General features: G+C 41.2%; 1 protein-coding gene across 3 annotated transcripts in view; it reads left to right on the forward strand.

The window, feature by feature from the left end:
* The first annotated feature begins 405 nt into the window (after positions 1-405).
* Positions 406-13514, forward strand: part of PIK3C2A (phosphatidylinositol-4-phosphate 3-kinase catalytic subunit type 2 alpha) — a 108525-nt gene continuing 95416 nt past the window's right edge. The window contains exon 1 of one of the 3 annotated variants that reach the window (XM_046015018.1): positions 406-532. The gene's annotated coding sequence lies outside the window, so the exon portion shown is untranslated. Of the gene's footprint in view, positions 533-646; positions 751-13514 lie in introns of those variants that run through there. The other 2 variants (XM_046015016.1, XM_046015017.1) reach the window with 2 other exon arrangements.

The raw sequence follows: 13514 nt of genomic DNA on the forward strand, positions 1-13514 counted from the left end.
TGTATGTAAAGATACTTCCTAACGCAGAGAAGAGCCGTCCAGCTGTGAGTTATCACCGAGCGATCTTCCTCACCTAGCTTCTGAGGATTAAAGGAGACAGGGATGTGAAAGAGCTTTACGCAAACCACGTGATGGGCTACTAATTACACGCCCCACAGCACCTGATCCACCGTGAGCAGTCGGTAAATGCTGCTTGGAGGGCATGATCGCGTATCTTGCCTGTTCCTTTCAGTTTTCCAGACACCGACTAACCTCGCAGCGGCCTGAGGCCAAAACCACGAATTTGGGAACCACAGCCGGGCTGGAGGAGACTGCTGAGTCCCCGGAGAGGGCACGGGAACAATAGAGTACTTCGGTGGTTGGCGGACGCCCGGCCAGAGAAGGGGCCGGCTGGAGACCGCCACCCCCGGTCTGGTGCGACAAGAGAGCGTCCTGAACCGACTTGACATTTCCCGGGGGAAGCGGCAACCAGGCCCCCAGCACCCGAGCTCTAGCCTCGCCGGACGCGCCCAAGCCCCGCCCACTACCTCAGGTAGGCCGTTCGTACCAGCCAATCCACCAGAAGCCTGGGCGCGGAAGGCGGTGCTTTCCTGGTCGGAAGTGACGTGCTCTGCTTGGCTGGCCGCGGAATCCGCGGAGACTCTTGGCGGCGGCTGAGGAGGCTGCGAGGGAAATGGCTCGGACGGTGGCTGCTGCGGCGGCTCGGGTGGTGGTGGAGGCAGAGGTTCGGGCAGCGTGAGGTGAGGAGTGGTAAGTGCGGCGGGGACTGGTACCTGGGACTCTGCTGTCCGAGGGCAGCGAGGGACCCCGGGGAGCCCCGGATGAGAGGGTCCCTTGCGGCCCCCGGTTCCCGGGTGTCCGCCTTTGACCCCTCATTTGGGACTCTTGGCGTTGCCCCAGCCTGACTTACCTCCCCCGGGCCTTGCTTCCACCCGGACCGTTCCGGACAGCCCCGCCTAAGGTGCGAAGGGCTCGCACCCCCATTAGGCCCCTCTCGGCGGGGGTTGGGAGGTGGTGCGTCTGGGAGTTAGTTTTGTACCAAGGGGGAGGGGAGACCACCCCCTTGTGCTTGGGTACGGGGCTGGAGTCACTGTGGCCGGTCCTGTTCTCTTGTTGAATTGTTAGATTCTGACGAAGTGTGTTGCACTTCTCTCAGTTGTGTCACACACCCCCCCCTCACCTTTTTGTCCCATCTCCAGCTTTTGGGATAATGATCTTTTTCTTTTCACTTCTCCCGGTTTGCCTTTTTGCCGTGAATCCACTTGCTTCGGGAAAACTATAAAGTGTGTGTTTAGCGCATCATCTTTCCGGGAGTGCGGTCGAATTAAAAATATTTGCTTAACCCTTCCTGAGTGACGGAGGAACAATACGTATTGAAGAAATCACATACTTAATTTCCTCACTAAATGGTTTGGCTTTAAAAAGGAGATTCTCTAGCTGTGGAAATTTTTTCGGGGGGAGCAGGGATTGAAGAGGGAAATGAAAAACACTAAGTGAGGAGGAAAGTCTGGGGGATAAAAGGTGGAAGAGAGAGCTTGTGGTTTTGTTTCCCTTATGTTAATTAGCCAGATAGAAGTTGAAGTTGTACTTATATTTTTATTTTGAACAGTGGGTGTTGAATTGAGAGGAAGGAAGGGGGTCTTCGTCTTTCAACAAGATTACCTCCTAAAGAGTAAGCTAAAATCTTTCCAGATGGGTGTCAAGGAAAGCTCTGCTGGGAAAATTGTTTAATATAGTGGAGTATCAAAGCTACCACTTAGAAGAGATGTAGAGAAAAGCTATTAGAAGAGCTGTGAAGACATCGTATAGAGAGGAAGCCTGTTTGGAGGTCCGGGAACGCTTGATTCCAGAAGAGACTTTGTACCTTTGCCTCCTTGGCTAGTGATTAGGTCTCCACAGGAGACTCCTTTTAGGATTGTGCCATACTTGGTGTTAGTGCTCTTATTCACCATGGGGACTTAAACCTAGTTGAGAGCTATGCAGTTGAAGATAATTGCTAGTTTAATAGTAAGACCGTTTTTGAGTACTGAAAAGCATTATGACTGAGAATAGATAGATTTTATTATTTAACTCAAACTTAACTCAAAAGCGACTTTATATAGCTACAAGCATATGTATATTGAGCTACTTTGACAAGTAATTTTGCCTGAATGAATAGATTCTGAAGTGGTTTTTTTTTTCTTATGAAAAATCTGTTTTGTATGCATGTTGCTTGCAGTTTTTCTTGGCAAACAGTGTATTTTAATGTTTTCACCCATAGGTTTCACAACCTTTTCTGTATCATGGAACATAAAAGTTGATGTGCTTGCATTTAAAAGTTAGGAACTATAACATTAGATATATATAATATTATGAAATTATAAGGAATTAGTTGTATATTAAGCATCTGATTCTTTGTTTCTCTCGTTTGCCATGAATGGTTCTAAAATTTTCACTTGAATATTGTTGGATCAGTTCCATGTCCAGGAATCTCTCTCTTTTTTTTTTTTTTTTTCAATTTAATTTTATTTATTTGACGGAGAGAGATCACAAGTAGGCAGAAAGGCAGGCACAGAGAGAGAGGGAAGCAGGGATGCTGAGCAGAGAGCCCAATGGACCCTGAGATCATGACCTGAGCAGAAGGCAGAGGCTTAACCCACTGAACCACCCAGGTGCCCCCATGTCCAGGAACATTTCTTTAATCTAGCACAGTGTTTTTGCATTTGTAAGCACATTCAGTAAGTGAACTTATACCTGTTGAATTTCCCAAGAGTTCAGAGTTCTTATCAGAGCATCAGACCAGACTTTTCAGAGCAGCAGTGCAAAGCATTTTTTTTTTTTTTAAAGATTTTATTTATTTGTCAGAGAGAGAGTACACACAAACAGGCAGAGAGAGAGGAGGAAGCAGGCTCCCTGCCGAGCAAGGAGCCGGATGCGGGACTCGATCCCAGGACCCCAGGATCATGACCTGAGCCGAAGGCAGCGGCTTAACCAACTGAGCCACCCAGGCATTTTAATGCTTTGTAACTTCTTACTTTGATAACATAAATTATCCATTTTATTATATTTCCCGTGTTTCTTTTTTTAACTTTTTTTTTAAAGATTTTTTGTATTTATTTGACAGAGTACAAGTAGGTAGAACGGCAGGCAGAGGCACAGGGAGAGGGAGAAGCAGGCTTTCCACTGAGCAGGAAGCCCATTGCAGGACTTGATCCCAGGACCCAGAGATCAAGCCTTTTGTAGGACTTAATTCCAGGACCCTGGGATCATGACTTGAGCTGAAGGCAGCTGCTTAACCAACTGAGCCACCCAGGTACCCCTAATTCTCATGTTTCAAGAATAAATCAAGGCAGGTAAATGATAAAGCAAATGTTTTAGTACTGTGCATTTACATAGTACATGATCTATTTGTTGTACCTGAGTAGGGCTAAAAATTAATCCTCTGAAAGATTTTGCTATCAGAGGGCCTGCAAGGATGCCTGGCACGTAGTGGTTCGAGGGATAGAAAAAATGAGACACACAGTTTATGACAGTATGGTTATAAGGGCATTAGTAGATCCAAAGTACTGAAAAGGATGGGATCACGTGGGCTGGAGAAGGGGAATGAGATCATATGAGGAAGATGGTGCTCAAATTGAGTCTTAAAGGACAAATTTCTTCTGTTAATGAGATAAAGGTGATCAGGTTCTGGGGTGCTGTAAGAAGAAGGTGATGAAATTTCCAGGACAGAGTTGTTTCAATGCACAGGGAACAATTTGGGGGAAAACTTAGATAAGAGGAAGTAAAAATAGAGGTTTAAGGAAGGATCTGCGAGTTCTGTTTGAAAAAATAAAGACAGGACAGAGGTGAAGTAAGAGATGAGAGTAAGTAGACCTCTGCAATAAAAAACGCAAGAGGCCAGTGGTCGGAACTTTTATATTATTTGCGTGATTCAGGAAATCTTAGTACAGGCTGTGAATTTGTGGCTTGATTAGCATGGAGGACATGGTTAAGAGAGCTAAGAAGTTGGAGACTCTATAAACAAACAGCAGAGTAGTGTTAGTTCCTGTTGTGAAATGAGTAGGGGTTTGATAAGGAATTTGACTATGAGAAGAGAAGGGAATAGGCAGTGTTAGGAATATTGACTAAAAAAAATTTGCACTATGGGAAATTTTAATGAAATAGGCTTTTTTTTAAAGTATTTTCCTATAAAAACAGAACTTGGTGGTTTATATTCAGAAAATATCAGTGGAGGCAGGGAGACATTAACTATTAAAGTTCTGTTATGGGGACTGGCTGGCTAAGTCAGCAGAGCTGTGACTCTTGATCTTGGTGTGAGTTTGAGCCCCATTTTGGGTGTGGAGCCTACTTAAAAAAAAAAAAAAACTAATGAAGTTCTGTGAAATGAGAAGGAAAAACAAAGACAAAAGGGAAAATGAGAGGAGAAAATAAAAGGGAAATCAGGGGCGCCTGGGTGGCTCAGTGGGTTAAGCCTCTGCCTTCTGCTCAGGTCATGATCTCAGGGTCCTGGGATCTAGCCCCACAATTGGCTCTCTGCTCCTTGCCTCCCCCTTGCCTCTCTGCCTACTTGTGATCTCTCTGTCAAATAAATAAATAAAATCTTTTTTTTTTTTCTTTTTTCTTAAAGGGAAATCAGTGCAGGTACTTTGCCTTCTGGTAAGGTGGGAAAAGAATGTGGATGTTGGAGTGATAGACACAGAAAAAACACCTGTCTAATTAGGAAAACATCTTTTCAGATGTTTTATTTGCAGTTTAGAGAATTATGTGAAGCATAATTTTCCCCCAAGTTAAGCTCTGAAGGGGACCCAGTTATACCTATAAACAAAACCATAGTGCTGTTGAGTGTCCATAACCAAGTTATTTATTAAGTCCCTTTTTATGTGTTTATAATGTGATCTATAACTGTTCTGACCTATATTTCTAGTTCAGTGTGTATGTATCTTTTAGACTAGGGTGGTGAGTTGGGAAAAGGTGGTCTTTGGCTCCAGGGAATGTAGCCTGGATTGCATAATGACATCAGACTGGAATTCTGCCTGTATTGAAATGTATGACATGACCCTGGAAGTATGTAGAATTGTTTGTTTGTTTTTAATCAGATTTATTGAGATATAATTTACTTATAGTAAAAGTCATTTGTTTTAGGTATTAGTTCTAGAAGTTGAAGAGATAGTGACAGCCTTTAATTGCCACCACCACATTTAAGATACAGAAAGACTATTTCTGTCACTCTAGAAGTATCCTTATTCTCCTTTGTAATCAGTCTCTTTCACTTACCTCCATGAAAGAGACTGATTACAAAGGAGAATAAGGATACCTCCAGGCAGCTGATTTTTTTTATTCCTATAGTTTTACCCTCCCAGAATGTCGTATAAATTGGTATCATAGGATGTATTCAGACTTTTTTTTTTTTTAAACAAATGGTCATCTCAACTCAGAGGAAGTCATCCTTCTCCATTTTTTTTTTTTAAGGTGTTTTTGTTTTAGTAATATATACTAAACGTGGGGCTTGAACTCACAACCCCAAGATCAAGAGTCACATGCTTTTCTGACTGAACCAGCCAGGTGCTTTAGCTTTTGAGTCTGATTTCTTTCACTTGGTGGAATGCTTTTGAGATTCAATAAGACACCACATTTTGTATATCTATTTGTTTAAAAGATTTTATTTATTTATTTGACAGACAGATCACAAGTAGGCAGAGAGACAGGCAGAGAGAGAGGGGAAAGCAGGCTCCCTGCTGAGCAGAGAACCCGATGCGGGGCTCAATCCCAGGACCCTGAGATCATGACCTGAGCTGAAGGCAGAGGCTTTAACCCACTGAGCCACCCAGGCGCCCCTGTATATCTATTTTTTTAATGGACAGTTAGGCTGCTGCTACCTTTTAGCTATTAAGTACTGCTGTGAGCATTTGTGTACAGTTAACTCTGTTTTAATGCTATTGGGCGTGTATATCTAGGAGTGGAATTGCTGGGTCATATGGAAATTCTATGTTTAATTTATTGAGGAAACACCAAAGTGTTTTCCAAAGTGGCTCTATCTTATCAACACTTACTTTCCATTTTAAAAATTTTAGCCATTCTAGTAGATATGAAGTGGTATCTCATTGTGGTTTTGGTTTGCATTTCCTTAATGACTAATGATATTGAACATCTTTCCATGTGATTATTGGTGATAAACTGCTTTTTAAAAAGATTTATTTATTTATTTATTTATTTTTGAAAGATTCTGTTTATTTGAGAGTGTGTGAAAAAGCACGAGCAATGAGGAAGGGGAGAGGGAGAGGGAGAAGCAGACTCTCCCCTGAGCAGGGAGCACGATATGGAGCTGGATCCCAGGACTCTGGGATCATGACCTGAGCTAAAGGTAGATGCTTAACTGACTGAGCTACCCAGGCACCCCAAGACTGATATATTTTAGAGAGAGAGTGAGCATAAGAGAGAGAGAATCTCAAGCAGGCTCCACGGTGAGCCAGGAGCCCAGTGTAAGGGGAGTGGGTCTCCATCTCAATGACCTTGAGATTACAACTTGAGCTGAAACCAGTCACTCAACCAACTGCACCACTCAGGTACCCCAGTAAGCTACCTTTTTTTAGTGGTATGAATACACTGATGATTGTTCCAATAATTGGAAAGATGTAATATATATATGTATTATTAGATATCTGTTAAAAACGAGTCATTATATATGTTATTTAAGCCTAACAACACAGATATAATCTTTTACTGACGAGAAAACAAGACAAAGGGAGATTAAGTAACTTGCTTAAGGTTATACAGTTACTAAGAGATCTGCTGTTTGAGCCTCAAGTCTTGCTACTACATCATTTTCTTTGTTATCACTGTTCTGTAAAACTACCAGTTTAATGTAGTTGTGTTATTTGAAAACAAGATTTTGTTAGCCATAGAAATTACGGAGTTTGGGGGAAAATTCCAGAAATAAATAATGTCAGTTTTTCATTATTCCCTTTTTGGGGTTTCTCAGTTGTAACTCAGTTTTATGTTTTCCTGTCTTAAGCTATGTTGGAAATGGAGGCATATACCATAACATTTAGTACAAAAGCTTACTGTTATTTGTCATGTCGGAATTGGGGTAATGTCAGAGTATATTTAATGATTCATGTTAAATGAATGGACAATAAAGTAGTTCAAAGTTCAGTAATTATCTTCACAAAGCAGTACTACTGTTGGGTTTTTGAGTTAGATTGAAAACTGCTTTGTCAGTAAAATGTCTTCAAGAGGAATCTCTTGTTGTAACTGTATTCTCTCTGCCCCCCCCACCCCCTGTCATGTTCCCCTCCCAGACAGTGACACATAAATGCAGTTACAGAATGCATTCTTGATGAATGCCCCATTGTGAATCTTTTATGTGTAGAATGTTGCTCCTAAGAGCTAAAGGTAGTAGAATGACTGTCAGGGAGAATCAAGCCCCTTACTAATTGCATGTAGTACTTGGACAAAGTGTTCTTATAAAGTGTGGTATGGAGGTTAAAGATTGTGGGAGCTGGCTAGGCTTATGCATCTTTAAACTTGTGAAGCTTAGGAAGGCTCTTGGCTTTTCCCATGACTCACCCCTTATGTCCAAGTTATTACTTTCATCTTTTCCCTGACCATACTATTAAAAATAGTATCCCCCTCCCCACAACTAAATCATTCTTTATTACATCACTGTTTTCCCCCCTCATTTCATTTACTCTCTAAATTTAATGTTTTTGTTTGCTTATTTAAAGAAACCCATTCTTTCCTTTGCTGCCAATCTAGTCCAAGTCATTACTAGTTCTTTTCTAGATTATTTCAGTTATTTATTAATTGGTCTCACGGTTTCCATTTTGGTTTTTCTTGTGGTTTTTTTTTTCCACAAAGCAAATAAAAATCTTTGAACATTGAAGCTCACATTACTAGAGAGATATACACCTTTTCTTTCCTGTCACACCTAATAATTGAATATACTAGTGTTTTTCCCCTTGGAAATATATATTCAATTATAGAAAGTTCATATTGATGTAGATTTTAGAATTTTTTTGAGAGACTATTTTTGATTTGTGCTAGTTGAGTTTGGTGATTTAGCTTATTAAATTTTTAAAGATTTTTTTAATTGATTTATTTGAGAGAGAAAGAGAGTGAGCATGAGAGAGGGGGAGGGTGAGAGGGAGTGAAGGAAAAGCAGACTCCCTCCTGAGCAGGGAGCCCAGTGTGGGGCTTGATCCCAGGATCCCAAGATCATGACCTGAACTGAAGGCAGACACTTAACTCTCTGAGCCACCCAGGTGCCCTGCTTATTTTTATCAGAAAACATTCCAAAAAAAAAAAAAAAAAAAAAAGTTTCACTAAAAATCCAGAGTAAAATTAGGTTTAATTTTTAATTAATTTTTTAAATTATGTTCAGTTAGCCAACATGTAATACATCATTAGTTTTTGATGTAGTGTTCAACAAAGCATTAGTTGCATATGACATCCAGTGCTCACCGCAACATGTACCCTCCTTAATACCCTAAAATCAGTTCTAAATAAGAGTTTGATTGTGTCATACCCTAAACTAGAAATATAGCTGTATATTGAACATATCTAAATTTGGAGAAAAGGTTTAATTTCTTTTTTTTTTTTTTTTTAAAGATTTTATTTATTTATTTGATAGAGATCACAAGTAGGCAGAGAGGAAAGGAAGCAGGCTCCCAGCTGAGCAGAGAGCCCGATGCGGGACTCAATCCCAGGACCCTGGGATCATGACCCGAGCCGAAGGCAGAGGCCTTAACCCACTGAGCCACTCAGGCGCCCTAATTTCTTTAAGTCATTGTAGAAACCTCCCAGGTTTCTTTAGGAGTAGGCTCTGTATATGAGATTCATTTGACCTTAACTTCACAAATATTACTAAGAACTGAAACCACTTCTTTCCAAGTAGTTGTTTACATTACTCTGTGATCCCATGAAGTTCATTCTCTAGTATATTTTTATCCTGCTTGGGCTTCTAAACTTTTTTTTTTTTAAGATTTTATTTATTTATTTGACAGATCACAAGTAGGCAGAGAGGCAGGCGGGTGGGGCGGGGCCGGGTGGGTGGAAGCAGGCTCCCGCTGAGCAGAGAGCCCCATGTGGGGCTCCTGGGGCTCAATTCCAGGACCCTGAGATCATGACCTGCGCCGAAGGCAGAGGCTTAACCCACTGAGCCACCCAGGCGCCTACGGGTTTTTAAACTATTTAGATTTGTTGTGTTGGTGTCTTTCTTGACTTGCAGAAAGTTCTTGGCCATTTTCTTTTCAAATATTTCTTCTGTTTTATTTTTTTCTATTTTCTCCTGGGACTCCAGTTATAAATGTTGGGCCATTTGAAATTGTCCGACAGGCATGCCCGTTTATCTTTCTCCTTTTTTTCTCTCATAGTTTGGATATTTCCTGTTGATTTGTCTTCAAGTTTACCAGTCTTCTCTAATGCTGTTTAAAAGTCCATCTAATTAATTCTTCATTTCTGATTTATTTTTCTAGTATTTCTGTTTGATTCTTTTTTGTAATTTGTATCATTCTGCTGAAACTGCCACCCCCCTTCCTTCATGCATCTCCTTCATTTTTTCTGCTAGATCATTTAGAATTTTCATCCTAATTAGTAATTTTACCCTAAGTTCCTGTTTGATAATTCCAGCATTTGGGTCTTTGCTGTATCTGTTTATTTTGACTCTTTGTTTGACCATGGGTTACATTTTCTTTCTTTCTTTTTTTTTTTTTTTTTTTTAAAGATTTTATTTATTTATTTGACAGACAGAGATCACAAGTAGGCAGAGAGGCAGGCAGAGAGAGAGGAAGGGAAGCAGGCTCCCCGCTGAGCAGAGAGCCCCACGCGGGGCTCGATCCCAGGACCCCGGGATCATGACCCGAGCTGAAGACAGAGGCTTTAACCCACTGAGCCACCCAGGCGCCCCTCTTTCTTTTTTTTAAAGATTTTATTTATTTATTGGACAGAGCACAAGCAGGGGGAGTGGCAGGCAGAGGGAGGAGGGAGGAACAGGCTCCCCGCTGAGCAGGAAACCCGATATGGGGCTCCATTCCAGGACCCTGGGATCATGACCTGAGCTGAAGGCAGACCCTTAACTGACTGAGGCACTCAGGCACCTCAGGGCACATTTTCTTTGTCTCATAATCTTTGATTATATATTAGCACAACTTAAATGTATCTTATTCTGTCAAGCCATTAAACTGAGAAAGTCTGATTTATAAGTAAGATGGGTCTGTGCTTTGTTGCAACTTTATTTTGATTCAGTTCTGGGTTGAAGTACTTTGGGTGGTAGTGATGAGTTTCTCTTCAGAAGGATTTGGGATCTGAGCACTGACTTGATTCTAGAGATTTGTTTTGCAGCCTAGCTGCTAGCTTTTTTTTTTTTTTTTTTTTTAAGTTGCTGGGAAGTCCCTTTGTTCTCTACTTTCTTTTGTTCTTGGCTTTCTCTATCTCAGGAGATCTTTGCCTTGCTGGCCTTAGCCCTGCCCTTAGAGGGCACCTATCTTTTATAAAGGCCTAGGATGTTTTTGAGGACTTTTTTGTCAACTCTCCTGCCCCCATCCCCAGCCATTAGTAGCTAAAAGCTTGGAATGCCTCAGGTGGATTCCTCCCTGCTCACCTGGCCAGCCCTTGAAGGGTAGCTACCTTATATTTCAGGGAGGCCCACATACTTAAGGGGGATCTCTTTCACCTCTTCTGCCTTATGCCCAGCTTTCAACGTGCTTCCTGTGCATTTGGTGAAGACTTGAGGGAAAGATTTGGTGGTGGGTGCAGACTTGTTCCATGCCTGGGGCTCCTTATAATTCTTAATCCAGGACTTTAGACCACTCACACTCAGATTTACCTCCACCATGCCTCAGAATTCTAATCTGTCATAGTAGCCTACCCATGACTGTTAAAAGTGTTTATCAGAAGTCTTACTTTTTTTCCTTATCCCTGTCTGCAGTGCATTCTTCCTGCTCTTCTGTACCAGAGATGAGAATAACAGTGGATCTGCCTCTCTTATAAGAAGTTTATCACTTTGGGGAATTTAATTCATTAGGGTTTTTTTTGTTTTTTTAAGATTTTATTTATCTGTTAGAGAGAGGGCACAAGTAGAGGACAAGTAGAGGGCAGAGGGAGAGGGAGAAGAAGGCTTCCCACTGAGCAGGGAGCCTGACACAGGGCTCAAACCCAGGACCCTGGGATACGACCTGAGCCAAAGGCAGATGCTTAACTGACTAGGCACCCCTAGTCAGTTGGGCACCCCTTCATTAGGGTTTTTAATGTGTGTCCTCTGCTCTCTGATTGTCTCTTAAAAGTATTTTTTTAAAGCTTATTTAGCTTGCTTTTCATTGTTGAAATGAGACAGTTTCTTGCCACTTTGTATATCCTAATAACAGGAAAATCCCTTTGTCACATTTTTCTTTTCTTTTTTTTTTTTCTTAAAGATTTTATTTATTTATTTGACAGAGAGATCACAAGTAGGCGGAGAGGCAGGCAGAGAGAGAGGAGGAAGCAGGCTCCCTGCTGGGCAGAGGGCTGGATGTGGGGCTTGATACCAGGACTCTGGGATCATGACCTGAGCTGAAGGCAGAGGCTTTAACCCACTGAGCCACCCAGGAGCCCCACTTTGTCACATTTTTATTACCTTTTAAAATAGTAAAGCTTATAAATGATGAAGTATTTAAAACTCTACCAAACTTTAGATAGTGAAAATCTGCTTTCCACCATTGGCTCCCCTCAGTCCTCCATTTTTAGTTATTGACCTAGTAGTTCCTTACTTTTATCTCCTCTGTTTTGTAAGATGTCTTCTCCTTTTCAAGAAAAGACCCTTCATCCATGCTTCTGATTCATATCCAACTGTATGCAGTATTTAAGCTAGTGTGAATTTCCAGTTTTATATATCTATTAGTCTTTGTGCCCTGAATTCTTGTCTGCAATCTACTCTATTGAAGGCCTTTTAAAACCATTTTAAACAGCCATTCCTGATACCTCCTGTCTCTCTGAGTTCCTCTTACTGTCAATGAATTGAAAGAATAGAAAGAATAATATGTCTTTGCTACTTGTAATCCCTTACTTTTTTAGTTTTCCGCACTTCTCCAAATTGTTCTCTTTGGAAATAATCACTGCTGACAATCTGTGGGATGGAGAAATGAGGAGGGACTGCTAATGGGTAAAGTGTTTCTTTTGGGATGATGAACATGTTCTGCAGTTTCGTAGTGGTGATGGTTGCACAGTTCTGAATATATGGAAACAACTGAATTGTATGCTTTAAATGGGTGAATTTTATAAGTTAATTGTATCTAATGAAACTATTATTAAAATAATCACAAACAAGCTCTTAGATTTTGAGGTTTGTTTTTTTTTTCTTTTTTCAACCCTTATCCTGTGTCACCTCTCTGTAGTTTCTGACACTACTAATCACGTTCTTCTTAGGACACTGCATTCCTTTATTTCTCTGATACCATTTTTCATACCTATTATGTTCCTCTGACCTTTTGTTTCCTGCGTAGGTATTAGTGACCTTTATGATTTCCTCCTTGTTTCTTTTATTCTCTTCACTTTACACATTCTCCCAGGACAATTACAACTATTTTTATGACTTCACGTCTTTAGTTTTATATAGGTAACACCTCAAGATTCATCTCTAGCGAAATTGCTCTGTCGGTCGAAGGCCTCTATTTCTAATCGACAGGCAGATGTGAACTATATTTTCCACAAGTACTTCAAAATAGTAGTGTGTTTTGGTCTGACTGGAAGGACTATGTAGCTCTGAAGAATAGTCCTGAGAATAAGGCACATAATTTTATTCCCTCAGAGAAAGAAAATAGTGGTTTATAATTTGGCACATTTTAGATGACTTCAAAATACTTTAAATCAAAACGAATGCAACAAGAGTGGGTTAAAAATCTGTGGTATCTCTTAGTTTAAAATACTCACTTTGAGTCGATATTTCTGTGTAATTTTAAGTATCTTACAGAGAGCACCAGAGGCACTCTACAATGAAGAATTGCTTCCTAATCTGGTCCATATTAGATTAAATTTCATTTATTTGTTAACAAACATTTGAATGTAAGCTTGCTTGTTCTAGGATTGTTCTAGGCGCTGGGCTTATAAGAGTGAGCCTAACAGATAAATCCTAGCTCCATGAAATTTATAGTCTAGAGGGGGAAAAGCTAGACAATAAAATACATAAGTAAAATCTATAGTACGCTGGGGGGCGCCTGGGTGGCTCAGTGGGTTAAGCCTCTGTCTTCCGCTCAGGTCATGATCTTAGGGTCCTGGGCTCTCAGCTCAGCAGAAAGCCTGCTTCCCCTTCTTTCTCTACCTGCCATCCTGCCTACTTGTGATCTCTCTCTCTGTGTCGAATAAATAAAATCTTTAAAAAAAAAAAAACAGGGGCGCCTGGGTGGCTCAGTGGGTTAAGCCGCGGCCTTCAGCTCAGGTCATGATCTCGGGGTCCTGGGATCGAGTCCCGCATCGGGCTCTCTGCTCAGCGGAGAGCCTGCTTCCCTTCCTCTCTCTCTGCCTGCCTCTCTTGTGATTTCTCTCTGTCAAATAAATAAATCTTTAAA

Source organism: Meles meles, chromosome 8 (genome assembly GCF_922984935.1).
Source record: "Meles meles chromosome 8, mMelMel3.1 paternal haplotype, whole genome shotgun sequence".
Taxonomy (NCBI): Eukaryota; Metazoa; Chordata; class Mammalia; order Carnivora; family Mustelidae; genus Meles; species Meles meles.